This window comes from Sphaerodactylus townsendi, unplaced genomic scaffold, assembly GCF_021028975.2.
Source record: "Sphaerodactylus townsendi isolate TG3544 unplaced genomic scaffold, MPM_Stown_v2.3 scaffold_24, whole genome shotgun sequence".
NCBI lineage: Eukaryota > Metazoa > Chordata > Lepidosauria > Squamata > Sphaerodactylidae > Sphaerodactylus > Sphaerodactylus townsendi.
The window spans coordinates 866279-892116 of NW_025950407.1; the positions used below are offsets into that span (position 1 = coordinate 866279).

Genomic DNA, 25838 nt, shown 5'->3' on the forward strand with positions numbered 1-25838 from the left:
TGACGCGGCTCCCCTACCGACAGCAGCGCCACCCAGGTCGCTCCACTTCCTGCTGGGCCAGGTGTACCAACGGGGAGATAAGGTGGGCGAGGCAGCTTGGGAGGGGCGCGGGCATCTTGTGCGGCGAGAAGGGCTCGCTGGTGGCACGGGGGGGGAGGGCCTGCCGGGAGGGGAGTGACTCACCCAGGCTGGGAGGGGCGCGCGGGTGTTGCAAGCGGCAGGCCCTCTTTTGCAAGCCACAAGTGGTTATTAAAGTGGGGGGGGGGGAGGAAGAGGCATGGGGTGACGGAGCCAGAACGCACCCCCCCCCCATCCCAGCTTCCCTCCGAGCTCAGCCGAGGGCCCCAGGAGTCTGTGTTTACAGAAGCCCTTAGGCACACAAACACACCCCTGAAATGCAAGCAGCCCCAATATATGTATGAGGAAAAAACCAGGAAGAAACGAGGCCTCCCGAGAGGCTGCTTTTACTCAGTCAACTTGCAGACACTGAGGATGGCGTGCAAGAAGGCCTCTGAGCACATGCAAAGTGCATTCCTCCACCCACTGCACGGCTATAACCAGCTGCCCTGTAGCACAGAATCACGGAAGAGACCCCCCGGGCCATCCAGTCCAACCCCCTGCCATGCAGCAGAAGCGTGCAACGTACAAGCAGCCCGAGGTGTATGGGAAGCACCGGGCTGCATGGCCGTGTTCCAGTAGCATTTTCTCCCGATGTTTCGCCTGGATCTGAAGATGCCAGCCACAGATGCAGGCGAAATGTCAGGAGAAAATGCTACTGGGACACAGCCGTACAGCCCGGAAACCCCACAACACCCCAGCGATTCCGGCCGTGAAAGCCTCTGACAATAAAACAAATCACCCTTGACAGGTGGCCATCCAGCCTCTGTTTACAAACCTCCAGACTCCACCGCCCTCTGAGGCAGCGAATTCCACTGTCAAATAGTTCTTACTGTCAAGATGTTCTTCCCAATGTTTTGGTGGAATCTCCTTTTCTGTTGTGCCGAGCCGGCAGAGGTAGACTGCCTTTGAAAATGGAGGTTCTGGCATCCAGTGAGATGCCTTGAGGAGCAGCAGTGGCGTAGGAGGTTAAGAGCTCGTGTATCTAATCTGGAGGAACCGGGTTTGATTCCCAGCTCTGCCGCCTGAGCTGTGGAGGCTTATCTGGGGAATTCATAGATTAGCCTGTACCCCACTCCCACACACACGCCCAGCTGGGTGACCTTAGGGCTAGCCACCGCAGCTTCTCGGAGCTCTCTCAGCCCCACCTGACCCTGGCTACAGGGTGTTTGTTGTGAGGGGGGAAGGGCAAGGAGATTGTCAGCCCCTTTGAGTCTCCTGCAGGAGAGAAAGGGGGGAGATAAATCCAAACTCCTCTTCTGCTTCTTTTCTGCCCCTTGAATCCATTACTGGCCCAAGGCATGCTTTCATACCAGAGCGGGGATTCAAACCCAGATTCCAGACCAACTCTCTAAACACGAGGATTTCCAAGTTTCCCGGAGTAACCTGGGGTCTGGCTCAGGAACCTCTTGTTCCTGAAATCGACCCTGATAATTAAAAGTTAACTTCAGGAAAAATGAACACATCCCCTTTCTCGATTTATCCATTTCTTTCCCCTGCAGCCTGGTGCCAAATATTAGATTGTAAACTCCTCGGGGCAGGGACCCAACTCCTTTGATCCTTCAAAGCAAGCTAACTATAATTTCTGCAATGGGGTACACGTACATGGGTGGACGTAAAGAAATTGTGAGGAGGATCCCCTCCCCACAAGCATCTCTTCCCAACTCTGCACAAGACAAAATAGCGCAAATGGTGAACAGACGTGAATACAGGAAGCGGACTTAAACGGAATCACACCATTGGTCAATTGAGGTCTGTGTTGTCTAAAGCCACTTATGCACGAAGTGCTTTCCGTGGTGCTCGTACCTCCGTGGTCCCTTCGCAGTGGGGTCTCCTCGTGTTTCCCTGTTTAAACGCACTTTCTGCCTGCCCCACTCAAAGGCAAGATATTACCTTAGAACCATGGTGGCGAACCTTTGGCACTCCAGATGTTATGGACTACAATCCCCATCAGCCCCTGCCAGCATGGCCAATTGGCAGTGCTGGCAGGGGCTGATGGGAATTGAAGTCCATAACATCTGGAATGCCAAAGGTTCGCCACCACTGCCTTAGAAGGTAATATCAAAATTGGGGTGTTGTAGGGTTCCCGGGCTGTATGGCCGTATTCTAGAAGCATTTTCTCCTAAGGTTTCACCTGCATCTGCGGCTGGCATCTTCAGAGGATTCTGGCCATGAAAGCCTTCGACAATACAGTATCAATATTGTTTATATCGATATGTCAATACTGTTGAAGCTGCTTTTAGTTGCTTTGGGGAAAAGCCATGACCAACTTTTCCCTTAAAAAGCAAAAGCAACGAAAAGCCGCCTCAACAATATCGATAAAAGCAATATCAATATGGCCAAAGGGCTTTAAAGAAACAAAGCGGGCATCTTGGTTTTTGACTGCAGCGGCCCGGAAGGAGGGAGACCCGCAGCGAGAGGGAAACCTCGCTTACGCTTCCCTGCTCCCTGCGCCAAACGGTGGGTGCTTCCAGGATCTACAGCCGCCACGCAACCTGCAATGGCTGTCAGTACAAGGATCTCTGCTTACCGTAACCCAGCCCAATGGCGTCAGTACAAGGATCTTCTGCGGGGCAGAACGCCAGCGTATAATAGGCCCAAGACTGGCAATAGTTGCACAGGATTTCATCCAGAAATGAATCTTTCACAACACCTAGAGCCGTGGTTGCGAACCTTTGGCACTCCAGATGTTAGGAACTACAATTCCCATCAGCCCCTGCCAGCATGGTCAATGGCCAAGTGCTTGGCGGGAACTGATGGGAATTGTAGCTCATAACATCTGGAGCGTTTGCCAAAATGATCCTAGAGCAGGGTGAGGAGCACCTCGGCTCTCAGATGTTCCGGGGAACATACGTTCCTATCAGCCTTTGTCAGCATGGCCAGTGGCTGCAATGCTGGTAGGAGCTGATGGGAATTGTAGTTCCTGAACATCTGGAGAGCCGCAGGTTACCCTAAATTTCGACCGGTATAGAGCATGGAGTCGTGCAACCTGTGGCTCTCCAGATGTTCATGGACTACAATTCCCATCAGCCCCTGCCACCATGGCCCCATGGCGGCAGGGAGGGCCTGATGGAAACAATGGGTCCATGGTCCGCGAACATCCTGGAGGAAAGCACCGCAGGTTGCAAGGCTCTTTCCCTAGAACCTCGATCTTTTTCACAATGGCAGATGCTAGGGGATTCGAATTTGGGATGTTCCACGTGCTCAGCGGATGCTCTACCAGCGAGCCCCGGCCACTCCCACAAGCCAGAGAGGCCTGATTGGTCCAGAGCCGTGGTATCATCCAACAATGCAGAGGCAGCAATCCAGATCAGCCAGCTTGGCCGGGGTCCCCCAAAACAAGATCAGCAGGTCACCGGGTGTCTTCCAAGGAATCCCAGAGGTTCTGGAGAAGTCTCTCAGCATTTCCTCACCGAGATTACAAAATTCGCCACACAACCACCCTCTTGAGGGTGCAGAGGTTGCGTTGCATTCTCAACGGCACGCTCGTTTCGTAGGAGGAAACAGATGCCAGTGGGGCATGGCCAACTACATGTCCAGTGGTGGGATTCAAATAATTTAGCAAGCGGTTCCGGTGGCGGGATTCAAATAATCTAACAACTGGTTGTTTACAAGCACCATTTTAACAACCGGTTCTGCCGAAGTGGTGCGAACCGGAGGAATCCCACCACTGCTTATGTCTCAGAAGTCTCTAGGAAGGATTTTATGGCAGGCAGCTTGACGTGGCCGAAAGTAGAGTCACCTGACTCTATCGCGCCTCTCTCCAGTCACTCCAGCAGTGGCGTAGGAGGTTAAGCGCTCGTGTATCTAATCTGGAGGAACCGGGTTTGATTCTCCGCTCTGCCGCCTGAGCTGTGGAGGCTTATCTGGGGAGTTCAGATTAGCCTGTGCACTCCCACACACGCCAGCTGGGTGACCTTGGGCTAGTCACAGTTCTTCAGAGCTCTCTCAGCCCCACCCACCTCACAGGGTGTTTGTTGTGAGGGGGGAAGGGCAAGGAGATTGTAAGCCCCTTTGAGTCTCCTGCAGGAGAGAAAGGGGGGATATAAATCCAAACTCTTCTTCTTCTTCTTCTAATGTGACCACTCACTTAACCCCCCCTTATATTCCAGGCAAGCGATATAGGGGGAAATGGGAGCTCTGAGGAAAACACCTGCCTGAAGCCCCGGCGTGTGGTGGGGTTCTAGGACTCAGGGGTGGCTCAGACAGGGCACCCCAGCCAGAGCTGTGCCTCCGGCCCCCTGAGTCCCTCCACCGGCCTCCCCTGCCCACTCCGGACCAGACGCTTCTCACGGCAGCAGGCCAGCTCCCCCATGCCAACCCAGTTGGCGCAGGGGAGGAGGGGGATGGGGGCAATTTTGCCCACGCCCCCGGCCATTGCACCCAGGCACAGCTGACACTGGGGCACAGGACCAAGGTCAGGGAGGGCAGACTGCTTCTATGGTCCTAGTCTCTGGAGCAGCAGGAAACAAGCTCGCTCCCTCACCAACATGGCATCCCTTCAAATATCTAAAGCACAAGCATTTTATTGTCATTGTGCACGCGCAATGAAATTTACAGCAGCATTCCTCGATGCACACAATTTCAGACTCACACCCCATCCTCACTTTCCCCTTCCTCCACCCATCCCGACACAGCCCCAGACACATCAACACAAAGCCAACATGGCTATCATGTCCCCCCTTAACCTTCTCTTCTCCAAACTAACCATCCCCAGCTCCCTAAGTCTCTCCTCATAGGGCATGGATTGCAGACTTATGACCATTTTGGTTGCCCTCCTCTGGACCTGTTCCAGCTTGTCAATATCCCACTTGAATTGTGGTGCCCAGAACTGGACACAATATTCCAGGTGAGGTCTGACCAATGCAGAATAGAGAGGTACAATTACATCCCTCGATCTAGACACTCTACTCCTGTTGATCCAGCCCAGATCCACAGGTCCCACCTGAAGGTCCCATTGGCATCCCTACAACTCTTAGAGTTGCCAACTCCAGTTTTAGAAATACCCGGAGATTTGAAGGCGGAGCCTGGGAGGGCGGAGCTTAGAGTACAGAGGAATGTTACAATGCAATAAAGCCCACCTCCCAAAGCAGCCGTTTCCTCCAACTGAAGCGGAATAAATGTTTTAAGTAAATAATAAATATAGATATGTAAGTTGTCCGGAGAGAAGCTGCAATTTTGTGAGTTCTCCACCCCCCTGCCTTGAAGTTGATAAACAGTCATGTCGCACTAACTACACCACAGAATGGGGTTCACACGCCCCAATTATCCTGGATAGTGTATTGTCGGTTGGGCTTTCACTGTTGAGAATCACTGGGGGGTGCTGTGTGGTTTCGGGCTGTCTGGTTTGTTAGTTAGGAGTATTTTCTCGATGACATGCTTTAAGCCTGCATCTGTGGCCGGCATCTTCAGAGGATCTTCAGAACATGCCAGCCACAGATGCAGGTGAAACGTCAGGAGAGAATGCTGCTAGAACACGGCCAGACAGCCCGGAAACCACACAGCACCCCACTATCCTGGATAGTCTTGAGGGAGCAATTCAAAACCCAAAGAAGATCTGCACAAGGTTGTGACCACGTGGAAACGCCTCCAAGGGCAAGATCGGCAGGTCAGAAAACTACCCCTCTTTGGGGAAATCGCGAACAGCCAATTTCTTCTAGAGAGGAAACCTCCCCACCCTGGGAACATAGGAGCAATTGCCGAAAAGAACACACCTGTTCCTCCAACGAACCACACCAAGAGGAAGGCTGTTCTTTCTGCATTTTTAAATTTTATTTTTTTCTTTACTTATACCAGCAGTTCTCAACCTGGGGGTCGGGACCCCTTTTGGGGTCAAACGGCCCTTTCACAGGGGTCGTCTAGGAATCTCTGCATCAGTGTTCTCCATCTGTAAAATGGATAAATGTTAGGACTGGGGGTCATTAGGAAGGTTGAGAAGCACTGATTTATAAGAACATAAGAACATAAGAACTAGCCTGCTGGATCAGACCAGAGTCCATCTAGTCCAGCACTCTGCTACTCGCAGTGGCCCACCAGGTGCCTTTGAGAGCTCACCTGCAGGAGGTGAAAGCAAGGGCCTTCTGCTGCTGCTGCTGCTCCCGAGCACCTGGTCTGCTAAGGCATTTGCAATCTCAGATCAAGGAGGATCAAGATTGGGAGCCATATACCTTGCCTGTCTCCACGGTGGGGACCCAAATGGGCTTACATTGCTCCTTCTGTCCTCCATCTTATCCTCACAACAACCCTGTGAGGTTGGTACAGCCCAATGGGTGCACCTGGACTGAAGACATCTGGTTTGTTGCTGGCTGACGGACCTCGGCGCCTTCCGCACATGCAGAATGCACTTCCAACCCACTTTCAATCCACTGTGCAGCTGGATTTTGCTGTGCGGACTAGCAAAATCCACTTGCAAACAATTGTGGACGTGGACTGAAAGCGCGTTATTCTGCAGGTGCGGAAGGGACTGAGAGTTTTAACCTGCCTCCGATCCAGCAAGAACTTTATAGCAGCTTCTATGGGATGCAATCTTTCTAAAAAAAAAATAATGTAACAGTAATGTTATTGACAAAGGTTTTCACAGCCGGAATCAACAGGCTGTTGTGGGCTTTTTGAGCCGTGTGGCCGTGGTCTAGTAGGGTTTGCTACTCAACATTTGCCTGCATTTACAGCTGGCGTATTCAGAAGAATATCACACTAAGAAGGAGAGTTTGGTTATACCCCGCTTTCTCTCCTGCAAGGAGACTCAAGGTGGCTGACAAGTTCCTTTCCCTTCCTCTCCCCACAACAGACACCTTGTGAGGCAGGTGGGGCTGAGAGAGTCCTGAGAGAACTGTGACCAGCCCAAGGTCACCCAGCAGGAACGCAGGAGTGCGGAAACACATCTGGTTCACCAGATAAGCCTCCGCCGCTCAGGCGGAGGAGTGGGGAATCAAACCCGGTTCTCCAGATTAGAATCCACCGGCTCTTCACCACTACACCACGCTGGCTCTCCGCGAGACTGTGCCAGCCCGGAGAAAGAAAAGCATCTTCTTCAACAGCGGGCCTCTGAAGATGCTGTGGCCTTGAAGCCGCGATAACAAAATGTCAAGTGAAAAAAACTACCAGACTAGGACCACGCCGGCCAGAAAACTCACAACAGCCAATAAGAGTAATTCTTGAAATTTCGAAAGGCCGAAGGTCAGGACACGTAGGGGAGGGGGGGGTTGACTGCTCAGGAGTGCCAGCCTCCAGGGGGTTAAGGGGGATCCCCCAAATTACAGAGCCCCTGGAGAAAACGGACGCTTTGGTGGATGGACCCCATAAGGCACAGGTGTCAAATTTGCGGCCCTCCAGATGTTATGGACTACAGTTCCCATAATCCCCTGCCAGCATGGCAGGGGATTATGGGAACTGTAGTCCATAACATCTGGAGGGCCGCAAATTTGACACCTGTGCCATAAGGGATTGAGCATCTTGCCCTGCTCAGGTTCTGTCTCCAAATCTCCCAACTGGGTCTGGCAACCCAATTTCCCATCTGACCCCATTATCTGGGGGGGGGGGGGGGGGGGGGACTTGGCCTCCAATCTTAAAGGAGGGAGGTGGATGGGTTCGCCCCAGTCGGGGGTTTAAAGGAAGTTTCGAAGAGGCTTAAAAGCAGAAGGCCGAAGGCAGGAAGAGGGGAGAAAGGAAGTCGCTGGCGAAACAACACACCGACGAGGAAACAGGAAGGAACGATTCGAGAAGCCGCAAACCCCCAGGGCTGGAGGGAGGGGCGGCCTCTCACTATTGCAAATCTTTTTCTTCCTCCCATCTATTTGTGCAAGGAGTCAGGATTCAACCCCAAACATCCGGCCTAGACAAGGAAAAGGGCAGGAAGCCCCCCCCCCCCCTGCTTAGCAGAACGGCTCGTATCTAGTCGGGGTCTGGAGTTCTCCCACAATTATGAATGATCCCCGGACAACAGAGAGCCCAGCGTGGTGTAGTGGTTAAGAGCAGGTGGATTCTAATCTGGAGAACTGGGTTTGATCCTCCGCTCCTCCACCTGATCTGGTGAACCGGATGTTTTTTCCCGCACTCCTGCATTCCTGCTGGGTGACCTTGGGTCTAGTCACAGTTCTCTCAGGACTCTCTCAGCCCCACCTGCCTCACAAGGTGTCTGTTGCGGGGAGAGGCAGGGAAAGGAGCTTGTCAGCCACCTTGAGTCTTCTTACAGGAGAGAAAAGTAAGGTATAAATCCAAATTCTTCTCTTCTTCTTTAGAGATCAGCTTCCCTGGAGGAAATATCAGAAGGGGGGGGCGGGCGCTATGCCGTCATTTCCCTGCTGAGGTCCCTCCTCAGACCCACCCCCTTTCCCCAGAATATGCCCCCCAATCTCTAGGACCGTGGTGGTGAACCTTTGGCACTCCACATGTTATGGACCATGCTGGCAGGGGCCATGCTGGCAGGGGCTGATGGGAATTGTAGTTTATAACATCTGGAGTGCCAAAGGTTCGCCACCACGGCTCTAGGAACTTCCAAACCCAGAATTGGCAACCCTGGGAGCCCCGGCATAGTCCTATCTCCAGAAGAGAGTTTTGGAATAAAACGAAGAAGAGTTTGGATTTATACCCCACTTTTCTCAACTGGAAAGAGTCTCCAAGCAGTTTACCAACTCCTTTCCTCTAACCACGGGCAGACGCCTCGCGAGGTAGGTGGGGCTGAGAGAGTTCTGAGAGAACTGCGATTAGCCCAAAATCACCCAGCAGGCTTCATGTGCAGGAGCGGGGGAATCGGACCCGGTTTTCCAGGTTAGCAGAATCATGCACTTTCAACCCACTTCCAGTGTGGTTTGAAAGCGGATCTTGCCATTCCACACGGTAAAATCCAGCTGCAAAGTGCCCTGAAAGCGGATTGAAAGCGGATTATTCTGCACGTGCGGAAGGGTCCAGAGTCTGCCGCTCTTAAGCACTGCACTGCCCTGTCTCTTGGCCTTCTGTGGACAGCACAGGGAGCCCAGAAGTTTCCTTGGCTGAGGATCCTTCCACAGACGCTGGGCCCAGCTTCTGGGAGAGACAGACAGCAACGGGCGAGACGGAGCCAGAACATGGGGGGGAGAAAAGGGAGAGGAGGCGCCACTGCAGGAACATTACAGGGTGGGACACAGCCCTACGGGGCTGGGTGTGCGGGGCGGGGGGAGGGGGGAAGCAGCTTGGGTGGAGTTCCTTGAGTGGGCGGAAGCCGGGAGCAGAAAGGGGCAAGCTTGGAACACAACGGGGTGGGGGGTGGGGGGGGGAAGAGAGAGAACAAGACGCCAGGCGCCCGAAAATCTTGCAACCCAACCTCACACTATACGGTTGATTGCTTGGCCCGGACTGTGCAAATTAAGTTGGCGCTGCCCTACAGTTCAGCAGCGAGCGGGTAGACGCTTGAAAAACCCGCTTGATGCCCTCGGCTCAGATCACAGAGGACTTTCTGGGTGCTTGAGCCAGGTCAGTGCCAAGGTGAGTGGCCAGTACCTGCCTGGCAGTGCCAAGGGAAGAGCAAGACCATTCATGCCTCGACACCAACGTGCCTTTTCTCTGTCTGCGTGGGCTCATTTTGGGCTCAGCTGCTTCCTAACGGGCAGACAGTGAACGGAGGAAACTCGACCCGTTGCTGAATAATGTACCTGTTGGATTTCTGCCTGGCACACATCAGCACATGTCCTCTGTCGAGAAAGAAGTGTGATGCTGTAAGTCTCGGGCCCCTTCTGCCCTTTCGATGCATTTTGCGGCTGGATTTCACTGTGCGAAATAGCAAAATCCACTTACGAACAGTTGCGAAACTGGATTGAAAGCGTATTATTCTGCATGTGCTGAGGTGGCAGGGGTAAAGCCCCGAGTATTTCTTTCCCCATCCAATCTCTTTGAGGGCAATAAGGCTGCACAACATTTAGACCTAAGCAGCAGTGGCGTAGGAGGTTAAGAGCTCGTGTATCTAATCTGGAGGAACCGGGTTTGATTCCCAGCTCTGCCGCCTGAGCTGTGAAGGCTTATCTGGGGAATTCTGATTAGCCTGTGCACTCCCACACACGCCAGCTGGGTGACCTTGGGCTAGTCACAGCTTCTCGGAGCTCTCTCAGCCCCACCCACCTCACAGGGTGTTTGTTGTGAGGGGGGAAGGGCAAGGAGATTGTCAGCCCCTTTGAGTCTCCTGCAGGAGAGAAAGGGGGGATATAAACCCAAACTCTTCTTTTTCTTCTTCTTCTAAAGCCCCGAGTATTTCTTTCCCCACCTCCAATCTCTTTGGGGGCAATAAGCCTGCACAACATTCAGACCTAAATCAGAGTACAAACCAGGGTCTGTTTCCCAGGCCAGGCCTCTGACCATATGCAGACTGCCTTCCCCACTGAATAATCATAGCCAGATTAAGGGGAACGATTCCAGCCACAAAGGGGACACAGGTTTACGCCTCAATATCAGTAATTTGGGGGAAATCCCCAAGGCCTGTGAAAACAGGCGGGCTCTGTGCCCTCCCCACTTGGCGTGACCTGACATGACCCCTCCCCCTGCCCAGTCTAAGCACTGAGCCGGGAAGGAGACAGCAAGTCTAATCCGGGGTGGGGGTGGGGGGTTGCCAGCTTCAATCCCACCCACGGACTTCAGTTTACAGCCTCCCACGGCAACCCTGAACACCACCAGGCCACGCTGCCAGAGTGTACCATTCCTGATGTGCCGATCAAGCAGTGTGCCCAGGAGAGATATAACAGAAGAAGAAGAGGAGGAGGAGGAGTTTGGATTTACATCCCCCTTTCTCTCCTGTAGGAGACTCAAAGGGGCTTACAATCTCCTTGCCCTTCTCCCGCCCCAACCCAACAAACCCTGTAAAATGGGTGGGGCTGAGAGAGCTCAGAAGAACTGGGACTAGCCCAAGGTCACCCAGCTGGCATGCGTTGGAGTACACAAGCTAATCTGGTTCACTAGATGAGTCTCCACAGCTCAAGTGGCAAAGCGGGGGAATGAAACCTGGTTCTCCAGGTTAGAGTGCACCTGCTCTTAACCACTACGCCAGAGGTTGCTTTCTGAAGAAGGAGAAGAAGAAGAAGAGTTTGGATTTATATCCCCCCCCCCCTTTCTCTCCTGTAGGAGACTCAAAGGGGCTTACAATCTCCTTTCCCTTCCCCCCTCACAACAAACACCATGTGAGGTGGGTGGGGCTGAGAGAGCTCCGAAGAACTGTGACTAGCCCAAGGTCACCCAGCTGCGTGTGTGGGAGTGCACAGGCTAATCTGAATTCCCCAGATAAGCCTCCACAGCTCAGGCGGCAGAGCTGGGAATCAAACCCGGTTCCTCCAGATTAGATACAAGAGCTCTTAACCTCCTACGCCACTGCTGAACCAGATTAGCTTGTGTACTCCCAACACATGCCAGCTGGGTGACCTTGGGCTAGTCCCAGTTCTTCAGAGCTCTCTCAGCCCCACCCCTTTTACAGGGGGTTTGTTGGGGTGGGGCGGGGGAAGAGAAAGGAGATTGTTAAGCCCCTTTGAATCTCCTACAGGAGAGAAAGGGGGGATATAAATCCAAACTCCTCCTCCCCCTCCTCTTCTTCTTCTGTTATATCTCTCCTGGGCACACTGCTGTCGTCTTCTGCCACGTGTGCACCCAAGAAAGTCTTTTCTCGGCAACTCTGCCACCCCGCATCGCGCCCGGGCATGCTCCCTGGGCACCACAACCCCCCTTTCAACCCCCCCCCTTCTGCAATTAAAAGAGGGAGGTGAAACGAACAGTCCATTCCTTTCCCGGCTCTTTGCAATTACAGCTGCCCGAAGGATCAGGCTGACCTAATTCACATGAAGTGATCCTCTAAGCAGCACTGACCGGCTGCCACCTGCCTCCTGTGCCCTCGGAACGGGCTCCCCGCTTCTTACCCCTCCGTTGCCCATGTGGCCGACCGAGAGCAGGTGAGGGCTGTCGGGAGGGTGGCGGCTGCGGTGGCAACAGGACCCGGCCCTGCCTAGCCTGGCACAAGCAGCCGGGCCTGACCTACTTCTCTTTCCTTTTTCATCACCTACTCTTTCTCCCTCCCAGGGGAGGGGAACTCAGACAAGCCATGCCCACACTTGCTCGGGGGAGGGCACAGCTGTGCCCCCAGCACGCAGGCCCAAGTGTGATCCTGCTCGGGCTGTTTGTCTTCGGAACCCCCCTCCACTGGAAAAAACAACAAAGGGGCATATTCCACCTTTAAGGATGGTGTATCTTCCCTGCCGCTGACAAAGTAGGTCACCAGGTACTAGAGAGGTGGCATGAGCCAGCAATCGATACTCGCCGGTTGCCTTGGCACAAAGCGGGGAATGGTGCCCCAGGCCGACTACCACCTATTTTACCTTCCGTGCCTGACACAAAGGTCGGGGAGGGGAGGCCTGCCAACGTTGGCTCTCCTCCTCCTTGGCAGCGCCAGGGGCTGGCGCGGAGCCCACCTGGGCCTCGCCTCCCGGCAGTTTGCCCCTTGCCGAAGCAAGCTCCTGTTTCAGGCCTCACCTGTGGCATAGCTGCCAGGGCGGCGTTGTGCGCCACGGGGTTGCTATGGAGCGCACAGGAGCCCAGGGGCAGCGCCGACCCCACCCTGGGCGCGGGGGGGGGGCACCTGAAGAGGGAGCGGCAGCCGCAAGGAAGGAGAGTTTCTTAGCAGTTTCATCAGCCACCCCTGAGGGGCACGGCTGCTTTGGACTCCCAGCAGCCGAGGCTCCCACGGCAACGGTGCCATGGGGGCCACGGGCCCAGCTAGGCCTCGCTGTGGCCTACTTGGGTCTGAGCTACACAGAGTCCTGCGATTCTTGACAGAGGAAAGCAGGTGGCACAACGTGGTGGTTGGAATACAGTGGCTAATGGGCCGGGCCAGGTCTGAGGAGACCTGGGTTCAAACTCGCACTCAGCTGCCGGTTGCCCGATCTCTTTCTTGGCCTGGTCTACCTCGCAGGGTTGTCAGGAGCGGGGAGAAGTATGCCCATCGGCACTAACAGAAGACTTCTCCATGCAAATCTATTATTTTGTTTAATCCTCTCCTTCCTCTGAAGAGTTCTGAGAGGCATGCATGGTTTTCCCCTCTGCCAACAACCCTGCGAGGGTGCTTAGTCAGAGGAAGTGACTAGCCCAATATCACCCAGCGAGCTTCAGGCCTGATTTAGACCCAGGGTCTCGTAGTCTCTGAGTCCAGCGCTCAAAGCTGTGTGGACTGCAGGACGCAGCGTGAGACTAGTATCCTGAGAGACCCAGGCTCGAATCCTCACGGCGTTGACATTGTGAGGAAACGAAGGCCAGAACGTTGTTCTAAGCCATCTTGAGTCCCTGTTGGGACAAAATATATGTAACTGAACACACAAAAGCGAATGCATCACACAACCACCCCTCTGCAAAATTCAGACAGACGCTGGATTAAATACTTCACTGTGGGCCATTTCCTCAGCAAACCCAAAACAGTTCGGGTTAGGAAGGGGTAGGAAAAAGGCAACATGGTTAGCCATGCTGGCTGGTCTCTATCACTCTTCAAAATCCTGTGCTCTTCTGACATCTTTAAGGTTACAAAAGTCCTGCCTTTTGGAATGCCACGTTCCCTGCCTCCTGCTTAAAACATCTCCTTAGCAGGCAGAAGTCAACAGGTAGAGCTTCTCCTGGCATGGTGATACAATGGATGGATGAAGAGTTTGGATTTATATCCCCCCTTTCTCTCCTGCAGGAGACTCAAAGGGGCTGACAATCTCCTTGCCCTTCCCCCCTCACAACAAACGCCCTGTGAGGTGGGTGGGGCTGAGAGAGCTCCGAGAAGCTGTGACTAGCCCAAGGTCACCCAGCTGCCGTGGGTGGGAGTGTACAGGCTAATCTGAATTCCCCAGATAAGCCTCCACAGCTCAGGCGGCAGAGCTGGGAATCAAACCTGGTTCCTCCAGATTAGATACACGAGCTCTTAACCTCCTACACCACTGCTGCTCCTGTTGGATTTTCACCCATACAGCTTTTAAAGGTAGAGAGCCATTGTCTTCCCAGAAGAGGGGGCACGGTAGGGGCTAAACCCCCAAAAGTCCCCCCCCCCCAAGTGCCCTGTCAATCAGGGACATTTTGCTCTTCAGTCATCAGTGCTATCCAAACTATCTGGATCTCCCAATTTTTTTTGTTTTTTACATTTAAATAAAACTTGACTTCTGGGAAAATGTCGATAAGACACAGCGCGTTCACGCTTTGCCTTCTCACGCAGTTTTCAGACCCCTCACGTATGGGAAGGTTGCGATTACTCAGGAAAGGGGGGAAAGGCACTTTGCACGTGCTCCGAGACATCCCGATGATTTAAACAACATGAGCCAGTGCGTGCGCGTTTGCTGTCCGTCCACCCAACTGCATGAGAACAACCGGCTCATTTTAAATGACTTAAAGCCCTCATGCAAATGACCCGGCGGAGTTTCTGCCTTCGGGAAGAGTCGCAGGCCCCGAGCGCTAACCACAATCGGCGCCTCGTTTCTGAAGCAAAAAGCACCCGGACTCAGCCACCGTGCCAGCCAACCCAGAACGACCTGCGGGCGAAGCGGAGGGCTGAAGAAATAACACCTCCCACATGCTCAGAGGCAATCGCACCCCATCAACAAAAAAAATGGCATAATTCCCAATAGGAGCGATAAGGCTGACGCCCGGCCCCGAGGGTAGGTCGTGGGGCTCGGATTAAATTTCCAACCAGCTGCAATCCTCCGTTCTTACCTTCTCCGCGCTGAAGCCACGGGTTCACTGCTAATTCCTCAATCTATCCACACCCGTGTCCTGTGCTATTAACCACTTTGCCTTCCCTAAATCCCCTTCTCCCCACAGCCACAAGGACACCTGGGGACAAGAGGCAGATGTATTCTTAGGCACACATCCGCCCCCGCCCTGCTCACCCTGGCGCTGCCGGTTCACAGCCCTCGGGGAGGTGGGCCGAGGCAAACAAATAGGTGCGGCAGGCAGAGCAGCCTCGCAACCCACCTCTGGCACGCAGGTGGACAAACAGCAGTGCCCACCTGGCGTTTGGGAGGAGGGACTTCCACCGAGACTGGCACGGCAGAGAAGGGCGAAAGAAGACCCTGGGGGTCTCTTCAAAGCCCAGCCCAGGGCCCCGTATACCAAGACCACCCCCTGCTTTCCCCTGCTTTAATTATTCCGGAGTAATGACCAGCTACGAGTTCCAGATTTCCCCATTGCTAATATTGGTCACTAGCCAAATTTGGGCCTTCGGATGCACAGAGCTGGAAGAAGGTACCAGCCTGCCCCAAAAGCTGCTTCTGTGGGTTGGCATCTGTGCCATCTGCCAACTCTTTCATCCACAACTATGTCAACGTTGTTGTTTTCTTTAATGCGGGAACATTCCATTTAATTGCAATGACTGTGAATTTCCAAGAAGATGCCATTTTCCCACTGCTTCTCGATCTCTTTCGGTCTGTGTCCCCACCCCGGTTTTCAGTACACTATAAGCCTTAAGGGGTGAATTGACTCTTGAGTCCTGTGGAAAGCATTTCATTTATATTTCTCACTATACAGACGAATAAGAATCGTTGGGAAAGTACGTCCTGCTTTCGCCCAGAAATACACATTAAAGAGAAAAGAAACTTTAGTCCCTTCTAAACTCTCAGCCCGCAAACACAACGTATTGCTCGGAGGGAGGTGACGGATGACCGTGTTTCCCACGTGGCTGCTAAACCGAGCCTCCATATTCCGAGGCACTGTACCTCTGTATATCAGTTGTCAAAGGGCCGACAACTCGTGAGCGTTGTGGCCTCCAAGCCCAGCTTTCGGGCTTCCTGAAAACATTTGGTGGTCCGTCCTTTGAAACAGGACCCTGGACGAGGTGGGCTTTTAGTCTGATCCAAATGACTTCCCGAGATCGGAACTTGGCACCCCGTGGGTTTTAAACATGACATTCATGCTAGACTGGGGAGCCATTCTGCCCATTTCAGGAGAAGGGTGAAGGAACTCTTTGAGCAAGAGTGGCAAAGGATAGCTGGCGTACAGTCAAGAGGGGCACTGCCAACCTTGCCAGGATAAACACACATATCAACACCCCCGCCAGGGAGGGTAGAGTCAGCAATGGGGCTGGGTGTGCCCTGGGAACCAAACTCCAAGGAAAAACCCCAGGGTTTATTGCAGGCAACTGGGTACGTGAAAGTTGTTATTCCGAAGGCTTCCACGTTTATGCCAATTTCTCTTTCCACTGCCCCCGTTTCTGGGCGCCATTCATGAACGGAAAGAATAATTGTTGACAAGCAATTTGTTCTCTGTTTGTGGATTGAGGGACGGGGGGGAGGCAAACACGACGTCCGGCACCCCTCTAGTAGGATCGGGGCCACAAAAATATCCACCCACTTGATTATAAAGTGTTCTGGAATTACATGAGATATATGACCGTAGGGAAAGAGAGAGCACACTATTTGTTATGCCGGGGGGGGGGGGGGTTGTGTATGTGTCAAAGAATGTGCCAACATGGACGCTGGCATTAGCGCGGCAGCCAGAATTGGACCCAAAAGGCAGACCTTCCCAGATATGGCCAGTTTTGACCCAAAACTCAGCCTGTGCCAAAGGCAGGGAGAAATCATACTATTTAAAAACGGTTAAGACAATAAGACAGACAAATTCTGACCTTTTGGGGCCAACTGTGAGAATGACGACACAGGCCCAGAAATACCATCTGCCCACCTTTTTCATTCACCAACAGAGCGGGTGACAGTTTGGGAACAGGGTGACAAAGAGGGCTGGGACTGTCTGGGAATTATCCCCAGCCCACCCCAGCTTTTTGGCCAGAGTTTTGCCAACGTGAAGGGTAAAGGGAAATCGGTGGGCACTTACCTTCCCACGCCGCTCAGCCCAGGCCCAGACTTGGCAGAGAGAGCCCCCCGGGCACCACGCCACACCCGGAACACCCACACAACGCTGTTTCTAACCTCCCAGCTTCCAGGGCCCCCACGCCTGGCTAGGGGGACCCTCGATGCCAACCTGGGCACTCGCAGCCCCGGTCCATGCCAACCGCCAATATAGAGAGGCAGTCAAACTGCAAGAGTCCCAGGCAAATTACGGGGGGGGGGGGGGTTGACTCATTGCAAGATTTGGGACAACATAATCTGAAACGGGGGGGGCACTTGTGTCTCCCCAATTTTTTTTCGGGGGGGACATCCCCCCTTTCTGCATAATGGACACTGAGTTCCTTTTGAAAATGGCTCCCCCAATATAAAAAGACTGGGGTGGGGGTGGTTATCAAATAAACTCGCTGCTTCAGGGCAGGTCCAGAGGCCGCTGCAAGCCTCCGTCCACGTCTCCTGGGAAATTGTAGAGGGGGCGGGGGGGGGGGGGAAAATGGACTCAAGGGAGGGCGCGGGCGGGGGGGGAAAAGGGGGGAAGGGGGAGGGGGGGGGGACAGGGGGGGGGGGGGGGGGGGGGGGGGAAGGGGGGGGGGGGGGGCAGGAAGAGTTGGGCAAGTGGTGGGTGAATGCCAATAGAGCCGGGCGCGTGGGATTCGAACTCAGCTCCTGTAGATCCTGCGATCAATCTACCGGGCGGGGGGGGGAAGGAGGAAGTGGTGGGGAAGCCTCTTGAAAGTTTGAAGTGGGGAGGGGGGGGGTTACTTGAATCCTTGGAAAGTCAGCAAGGAGGGGTTGCGCGCACTCCCTCCCCTGTGGATTGGAGCTGCCCCCCCCCAAAAAAAACCCACACGTACCCCCACAGGTCTCGCCGCGTTGGGTCCGGGGGGGGGGATTCCTGCGTGGTCCTTCAAGCCGGTCTCGGCGGCGGTGCGTGCCGGGCGCGATCCCCCCTTCTGCCTGGGTGGCCCTGCTCGGCGCTCGCTCCCTCTTCCCCCCCACCTGCAGCTCCCCCCGCCGCTCACCTGTCCTGGCCACGCCCCCAGCTCACCTGTCCTCTCCCGCCCCCCGGCTTGGCAACAGCCATCGCCGCCTCCCGCAACGAGGGAAGAAAAGAGGCCAGCCCTTCTTTTTCCCTGCCCCCCCCCCTGCCCCGCGGGGCCGCCCCCTTCCTCAAGCCACGCCCCCACCTGCCTCCACGCCCCGCCTTCCGAACGCTCCGCCCCTCCCCACCTTGCTTCACCTCCTGCGCTCGCCCGTTCTCCTCGGCCGCCGAGAAAGTCCCGCCTCCTCCTCCTGACCATTGGCCGAAGGGAGGATCCCGGGGTTCTGATTGGCCGGCAGGGCCATCTTTCAGCTCATGAGTGATGCAAGGGTTAAAACGAAGGGGGGGCTCAAGAGGGACGGGAATCCGGTCAATTGCGGGGGGGGGGGGGGGGGAGGAGGAGAGCGGAGGAAGGGCTGAATCATCAAAGGCTCCGGAAGAAAAGTTTGCAAGTGGAAAGGATGATCCAATCCCCGGCAGTGACGGGAGGGGGGACTTCCCATGGGAGGGGGGAGGAGGAAGGGCGAGGGGAGCCCCCCCACCCTCGGTGCAGCGCATGGCCCACGTTGCAGGAAGCGCACGACTGCTGAACCCCCCCTGCTGGCCGCTTGGGTGCCAGGGTGGGCATCTCGTGCCAATGGCACCGGGCCCATCGGCCTGGCTTGGGGATCTCTTGGCTGCCCGGGGTTTGTAGGGGCGGGGAAGGCAAAGGGAAGGAGGCCAGGTCCTTGCCCCGAGGCGCATACCCAATCGGGGTTAATGCTGTGCTTATGGAGACACATCGATCTGTGCCACCTTTCCGACCAACTAGGAGTCAAGGGAAAATATGTCAGCATTAAAGCGAGGTGGATTCAACAGAGGTATAAAAGAGACCAGGTTGTCTGGGATTTATTTATCGGGATATTGTGGGGGTTTCTGGGCTGTATGGCTGCCATACAGCCCGGAAACCCCACAACACCCCAGTGATTCCAGCCGCGAAAGCCTTTCGACAATATGTTTATTTATTCCTTCTTTCTCCCGCCAGTCCCCCAGAGGGCTCGAGGCGACTCCCAAAATAAGTAAAACAGAATATAATGGTTTAAAAATAATACGAAAATATAGAAATATTAAAAACCAGTTTAAACAAAAGCATGCAGGTCACACCCAGCCAGAGGCGAGAGGATGATTTTAAGGACCGTCTTGTCCAGCATGCTTTAAGGTCACGGGTGTCGAGCGTGCGGCATGGGGGCCACATCCGCCCCCTTGAGAGGGCTTATTGTCTCACGAGCCAGCTTAGGCAAACCTCTGCCAGTCCCGATTTGGTCAGGTGAGCCAGCTGCAGTCTGGTTAGTCCAGACCCCCACCCTGATCCGGCCTGGCAAGCCACCCTATTCCACTCCTTATCTCCCCCCCCCCCCCCCCCCCCCCCCCCCCCCCCCCCCCCCCCCCCCCCCCCCCCCCCCCCCCCCCCCCCCCCCACCCCCCCCCCCCCCCCCCCCCCCCCCCCCCCCCCCCCCCCCCCCCCCACCCCCCAAACAGCCCGCCCACACCCCCCCCCCCCCCCACCCCCCCCCCCCCCACCCCCCCCCCCCCCCCGCCCATGCCCATTTGGCGAGACATTCCCCTTACCCCACCCTGACCTAACCAAGTCTTATCTGGCCCTCCTAACAAATGAGTTTTGACACCTCTGCTTTAGGCTGATCCCGCATCAAGCTGAGGTTGGCTGAGAAGATATGTATGGCCTTGTCCGACTTTATGAGCCTGTGACTCCATAGACCAGTGGTGGCGAACCTATGGCACGGGTGCCAGAGGTGGCACTCAGAGCCCTCTCTGTGGGCACGCACCCTCCCACACACACACATCTAGGCTGGCCTGGGCCACTGGGCTGGATTATTAGCATTAAACCTAAGACCTTGTTTTGGGGAAGCAGTGTAGGTAACCCTGTTAAGCACTGTCAAAACCCACTGATTTTCATGCGAAGAATGAAAGTGCGATCCTTTACCTGGGAGTAAGCTCAGTTGCTGGCAATGGGGCTTGCTTCTGAGTAAACCCTCCTAGGGTCGCGATTCACCCGTTGGAAGAGTTGCACGGTTGCTTCAAAGCAAAGCCACCGACTACCCCCAAGCTTTCTCCTGAGTAACGCACGCCTCGGAGCCAACCGTTTTTTCTAAACGGAAACCTCAGTATTCAGGTTAAATGGCCGTGTTGGCACTTTGCGATAAATAAGTGGGTTTGGGGGTTGCAATTTGGGCACTCGGTCTCGAAAAGGTTCGACATCACTGCCATAGACGAAGCTGTGAGGTGTACCGCTTAGGGGGACATATGGGGTCAAATGTCCCCGGGCTGTGGCCATTTAGTTGCGTGAGGGGCGGGAGATTGGCCCCCACACCCTTCCTCCTTCCCCCAAGTCCATACACTGACTTCAAGACTGCTGCAAAAAAAGTTGTTTGGTCGTGGTGGGGGAGGGTAGCCACCGATATGGGGGGAAGGGGCGGAAAACTCAGATTTTGCACCGGGCTACATTTTCCCTAGATGCACCTCCGGCTGTTACCTTTAGTCGCCCAAACCTGAGCAAGGCTGCTAAAGTTAGGATTTTTTTAGAAGGCCTTAATTCATTGGGTAGCCTGAAATCAAAAGCGGTTTAATGGCACGCATGCAGACAAATAAATGAATTCAGTAAAAACATATAAACACACATTGCACCCTAACTCGGGAACGGGGCCAGGGATAGTTATTGGGGCTGTGCGAAACAAAAATGTTCTTATTCGTTATCGTTGATTTTTGTATTTGATGTCATCGATGCATAGAGGGCCTGAGCCAGCGTGGTGTACTGGGTGCACTCTAATCTGGAGAACCAGGTTTGATTCCCTGCTCTGCCACTTGAGCTGTGGAGGCTTATCTGGTGAACCAGATTACCTTGTGTGCTCCAATACACGCCAGCTGGGTGACCTTGGGCTAGTCACAGTTCTTCAGAGTTCTCACAGCCCCACCCACCTCACAGGGTGTTTGTTGTTGGGGGGAAGGGAAAGGAGTTTGTAAGCCCCTTTGAGTCTCCTTACAGGAGAGAAAGGGGGGGATAGAAGAAGAAGAAGAAGAGGAGGAGGAGGAAGAGTTTGGATTTATATCCCCCCTTTCTCTCCTGCAGGAGACTCAAAGGGGCTTACAAACTCCTTTCCTTTCCCCCCAACAACAAACACCCTGTGAGGTAGGTGGGGCTGAGAGAGCTCCGAGAAGCTGTGACTAGCCCAAGGTCACCCAGCTGGCATGTGTGGGAGTGTACAGGCTAATCTGAATACCCCAGATAAGCCTCCACAGCTCAAGCGGCAGAGCGGGGAATCAAACCCGGTTCCTCCAGATTAGATACACGAGCTCTTAACCTCCTACGCCACTGCTGCTCCTAAATCCAACTCTTCGTATCAAAGAATATATACCTCCACGGCTGCCCAGTGTGAAATGGCTGGATGGAGGTTATGTGGTATTCTAGCGCTCGTGTGCGTGAATCAGCCCCCGTGTACAGCCAAAGTCCATTCTTCGCTCCCAGATGGGGTTTCGGAGACGCCGTGGAGACCGCTGGAGTCTCTAAAAAAGGCCGCGCCAGCAATTCACCTTTGCAGAATGTTAACAAGGCTTCTTTTCCCCCTAGGCAAAACAGCAGGAGAGAGGTTTATTAGGGAGACATCCCAGGAATGAGATGTGGCAAACGCCATTCAGCTGCCCCCCTTCCGGCTTCCTCATTCCCATGGGACTTGTAAGAGCCAAGCAGCAAACCACAGGAGTGTGGTGCATCGGGGGAAAGAACAAAATACCTGGGAACACAGGAGAGCAAAGCAAGATTCCCAGATCCGACTTACATTTTGGTGAAGGGAGCTCGGCCTGGTGTTTTGCAACGCCGAGAAAGAGGGAGAGAGAACGGGCGCTTGGAATATGCCATTTGCGTCTCACCCCCCAAGTAGGAATTTGTTTGGTTCCATTACCTGTATCAGGAATTGCTAGGGAAGGCAGTGCGCATAATTCATTTCCCCTGAGGGCGCTGAACGAAGCTTAGCAGATAGAGGGGGTGTGGAGCAGGTGGGAAATAATGCCCAATTCCCGGAACTCCGATCCTGGTATCCAGATCTAAACTTGAATATTCCCTTTTAATCACATTCGTTTTGATTCCAGCGCATTCCTGGGATGGGAAGGGAAATGTATGCTTTTCACACACACCCAGGGTTACTTCTCAACCTGTTCAGGAACTGGGAATGGGAGGGCATTTCTGGGGCGTGCGGAGCCTGGCAGGAATAAAAGCCGAGAATCCGTGTGATGTGTTTTGAACACAAGAAGAAGAAGAGTTGGATTTATATCCCCCCCCCCTTTCTCACCTGTAAGGAGACTCAAAGGGGCCTACAAACTCCTTTCCCTTCTCCCCTCACAACAAACACCCAGCGAGGTAGGTGGGGCTGAGAGAGCTCCGAAGAACTGTGACAAGACCAAGCTGGCGTGTGTTGGAGCGCACAAGCTAATCTGGTTCACCAGATAAGGCTCCACAGCTCAAGCGGCTGAGCGGGGAATCAAAACCTGGTTCTTCCAGGTTAGAGTGCACCTGCTCTTCTTAACCACTGAAAACACTGCGCCCTGACACACAGTTTGTTATGAATTGAGTTATTTCTCCCACATGCAGAGAGGCATTCGGCGCAAAGCGACGGTGCAGGATTTCTGGAAAAGTTGCCAGGCCCGGCTGACCCAGAAACCGCGCGCCCCAAATCACAGAGGTTTGGCAGCTGGTTTGTGAGGGCGCATTTGACTCATCGTGCGCTGATGGGATCTTGTCATGCACATCCTGCGCCGCGTCCTTCCTCATGGGAGTTTCTGGAGGCCAAGCCTGGCACGAAACTCTGCCCTCGGCCCCACAGGTGGAGGCAGACGGGACGGGGGGGGTGCGGATTTGGATGCCAGCGCAGAGACTCGGCTGAGCAGCCGGCTGGCAGGAGAGTCCCGCCTGTGCCGAGCAGGGTGGGGTTGCTGGCTGTTCCTACTCCCCCTCACGCAGGTGACTTGGGTGGGGTCACAGGTACAACCTGTTCGGCTGAGCCTGACGGGTGGGAACGGAGCGCCACGTTCCAAGCTTCGCGTTCACCTGGCCTCACCTTCAGGGACCCTCCCTCCCCACCTAGCTTAAGCAAGAGTCCTCGTTTCCCCCCTCCCTCATCCTAGCTCCCTCTTATCCCCCCTCCTTACATAGCTCAAAGAAGCAACCCACAAGTCAATTTTTAGCGGGGCGGAAAGGGAAAGGGTGTCCGGTGCCCCCCGGCCAAGGCAAACAGCCCCCTGCCCCAAGGAGCTTACATTGTATGCATGCCACCCAGGCTCTTAGCAACAGGCCAAGGCAGCGTTCGTTTTATTTATTTTATTTATTAACTTGTACTAATTCCTTGCAGTCCAAAGCGGCTTTCATAGCTCTCCTCTCTTCCGTGTCTCCCTTACAACAACCCTGCCAGGTTGGCTAGTCTGAGAGGGGATGTCTGACGGAAGGTCACCCAGCAAACTTCCATGTCAAGTGGGGATTCGAATCCGGATCTCCCAGACACTGTTAGTGGTCTCTTTTCCCCCCCACTAACGCCGACCCTGTGAGGAAGGTGAGGCGGGCCTAAGTGCATTTCATGGCCTGGCCAGGGAACTTCCTTGCTGGCGAAGCAAGACAAAGAGGGGCCAAGACAAAGCTCTGTGGTGTTGCCAACCTCCAGGTTGTGCCTGGAGAGTTCCCAGAATTCCAACTAGTCCCAGAGATCCTTCCCCCTTGAGAAAATGGCGGCTTTGGAGGGTGGGTTCCATGGCATTATACCCTGGTGAGGGTCCTCTCCTTCTCAAACCCAGTCTTCTCTACAGAGGGAGGGAAAATGGTGCCCAGGGCAACGCCTGCTCTGGGGGGGGGGGCCGCGCCCCACTTTCCTCAGTCCTGGGCAGCCAGGCCGGGCCAAAGGGCGCCCTGCAGTGGCCCCACCAGGCTGTTCCTTCAGCTGGCCGAGCTTCCACTGGGCGCCCCTCGGCCTGGCTGAAGGAGCAACCTGGCATGGGGGGGAGGAGGAGGGGCGTGGAGGTGATTTTCCGCTCCCCGTGTGATCGAGGGCCTGGGGTACTTGTCCCCAGCTGGCCCCGTTGAAGCTCCGCCTCTGCTTCCCTGGGCCCCAGTCCAGGAATTTCCCAGAATCGGTTCCCCTGAATCTCCAAGGAGAAATAAAAGAGCTGCATCAGCCGCAGGAGATTAAAAAGCAAAACCGATGGTACAAAATGAAGAAGGAGGAGGAGGAGGAGGAGGAGGAGGAAGAGGAGGAGGAGTTTGGACCCCCCCCCTTTCTCTCCTGTAAGGACACTCAAAGGGGCTACAATCTCCTATCCCTTCTTCTCCCCACAAGACATTTTGTGATGTAGGTGGGGCTGAGAGAATCCTGAGAGAACTGTGGCTAGCTAGTCCAAGGTCACCAAGCAGGAATGTGTTGGAGTGCCCAAGCAAATCTGGTTCCCCAGATAAGCCTCCACAGCTCAAGTGGCAGAGCAGGGAATCAAACCCGGTTCTCCAGAGCAGAGTGCACCTGCTGTTAACCACTACACCACGCTGGCTCTGAAAAGCAGCAGAAGGAAATCAGCAACGCACCCAATCGGTGTTCGCCTCCTTGCTACCTCTGTGCATTCGCAACAAGCAATGTAAAAAAAAGTTTTATATGCCCCCTTTCTCTCCTGCAGGAGACTCAAAGGGGCTTACAATCTCCTTGCCTTTCCCCCCCCACAACAAACACCCTGTGAGGTGGGCGGGGCTGAGAGAGCTCCAAGAGGCTGTGACTAGCCCAAGGTCACCCAGCTGGCGTGTGTGGGAGTGCACAGGCTAATCTGAATTCCCCAGATAAGCCTCCACAGCTCAGGCGGCAGAGCGGAGAATCAAACCCGGTTCCTCCAGATTAGATACATGAGCTCTTAACCTCCTACGCCCCAGGTGTTTCACCAAGAGGCTTCTTCAAGGGACCTTGTTAGTCTTGTAGTAGTTTGAGAAAGTTAACTGAGCATATTTGCTTCCTCCAGTGCCAGGCACACTGGCGTAGTGCGGGGTGGAGGAAAGACTCAGTGTGGGAAAACAGCCCCACACAATGCTCCTTCAGTACACAGCCTGCTTCCCATAGTCACAGAAAGCAATAATGAAAAACAGTTCCCTGCCCCAAAGAGCTTACATTGCACGTTTCAATTATGGGAGAAAGAGGTGGGAGGTAGACAGGAAGGGAGTAACCCGGTTATATAACTCTCCTGGGGTAAAGGACAGAGGGGTTGAGAGCCGGCAAACAAGCAATGCCCTCTGAGTCGACGCATGCTGCCAAAGAGCAATGCCACGTTGCACCACCGGGGTGCACACAGCGACATAAACAAGGGGCAACTCCCTGCCCTGAGGAACTTACAGTTTTCCTTTCAATGCAAGGGGGAGGACAACAGGGAGGGAGAGAGAGGTCGAAGCGATTTTCTGAGAAGAATTGGTCTCTGTGTTGACGCAGTCCCGTGCAGATCATGCTGAGGGCGAAAGCTTTGTCAAAGCTGAGAAGGGAGGAGAGTTCCCCTGAGCAGGAGCAGAGTGCGTTTCACAAATGGCTCAGTAAACCCAGAACATCCTAACGCGACAGAAAGAGGGCTTCCCCCGATTGTTCATTGTATCCATCTTCCAAGAAACTCTGGGTCTCTTTTTTTCCCACTAACAACAACCCTGTGAGGAAGGTGAGGCTGGCCCAAGTGCGTTTCGTAGCCTGGCCAGGGAACTGAATGCGAGTCTGCCAAAGCCAGCCCTCAAACCACAATCACACATCAGACTCTGGGATGGTGCAGTCGAGACAAACACGAGGTCCGCCACCTTTTCCCCTGAATTTATTATGACGCCGTCA

General features: G+C 54.5%; 1 protein-coding gene across 3 annotated transcripts in view; it reads right to left on the minus strand.

The window, feature by feature from the left end:
* The window catches only part of ZBTB7B (zinc finger and BTB domain containing 7B), a 57526-nt gene extending 39279 nt beyond the window's left edge, over nt 1–18247 (minus strand). The window contains exon 1 of one of the 3 annotated variants that reach the window (XM_048482847.1): nt 18153–18247. The gene's annotated coding sequence lies outside the window, so the exon portion shown is untranslated. Of the gene's footprint in view, nt 1–17776; nt 17917–17970; nt 18032–18152 lie in introns of those variants that run through there. The other 2 variants (XM_048482846.1, XM_048482845.1) reach the window with 2 other exon arrangements.
* Between the last annotated feature and the right edge of the window lie 7591 nt (nt 18248–25838).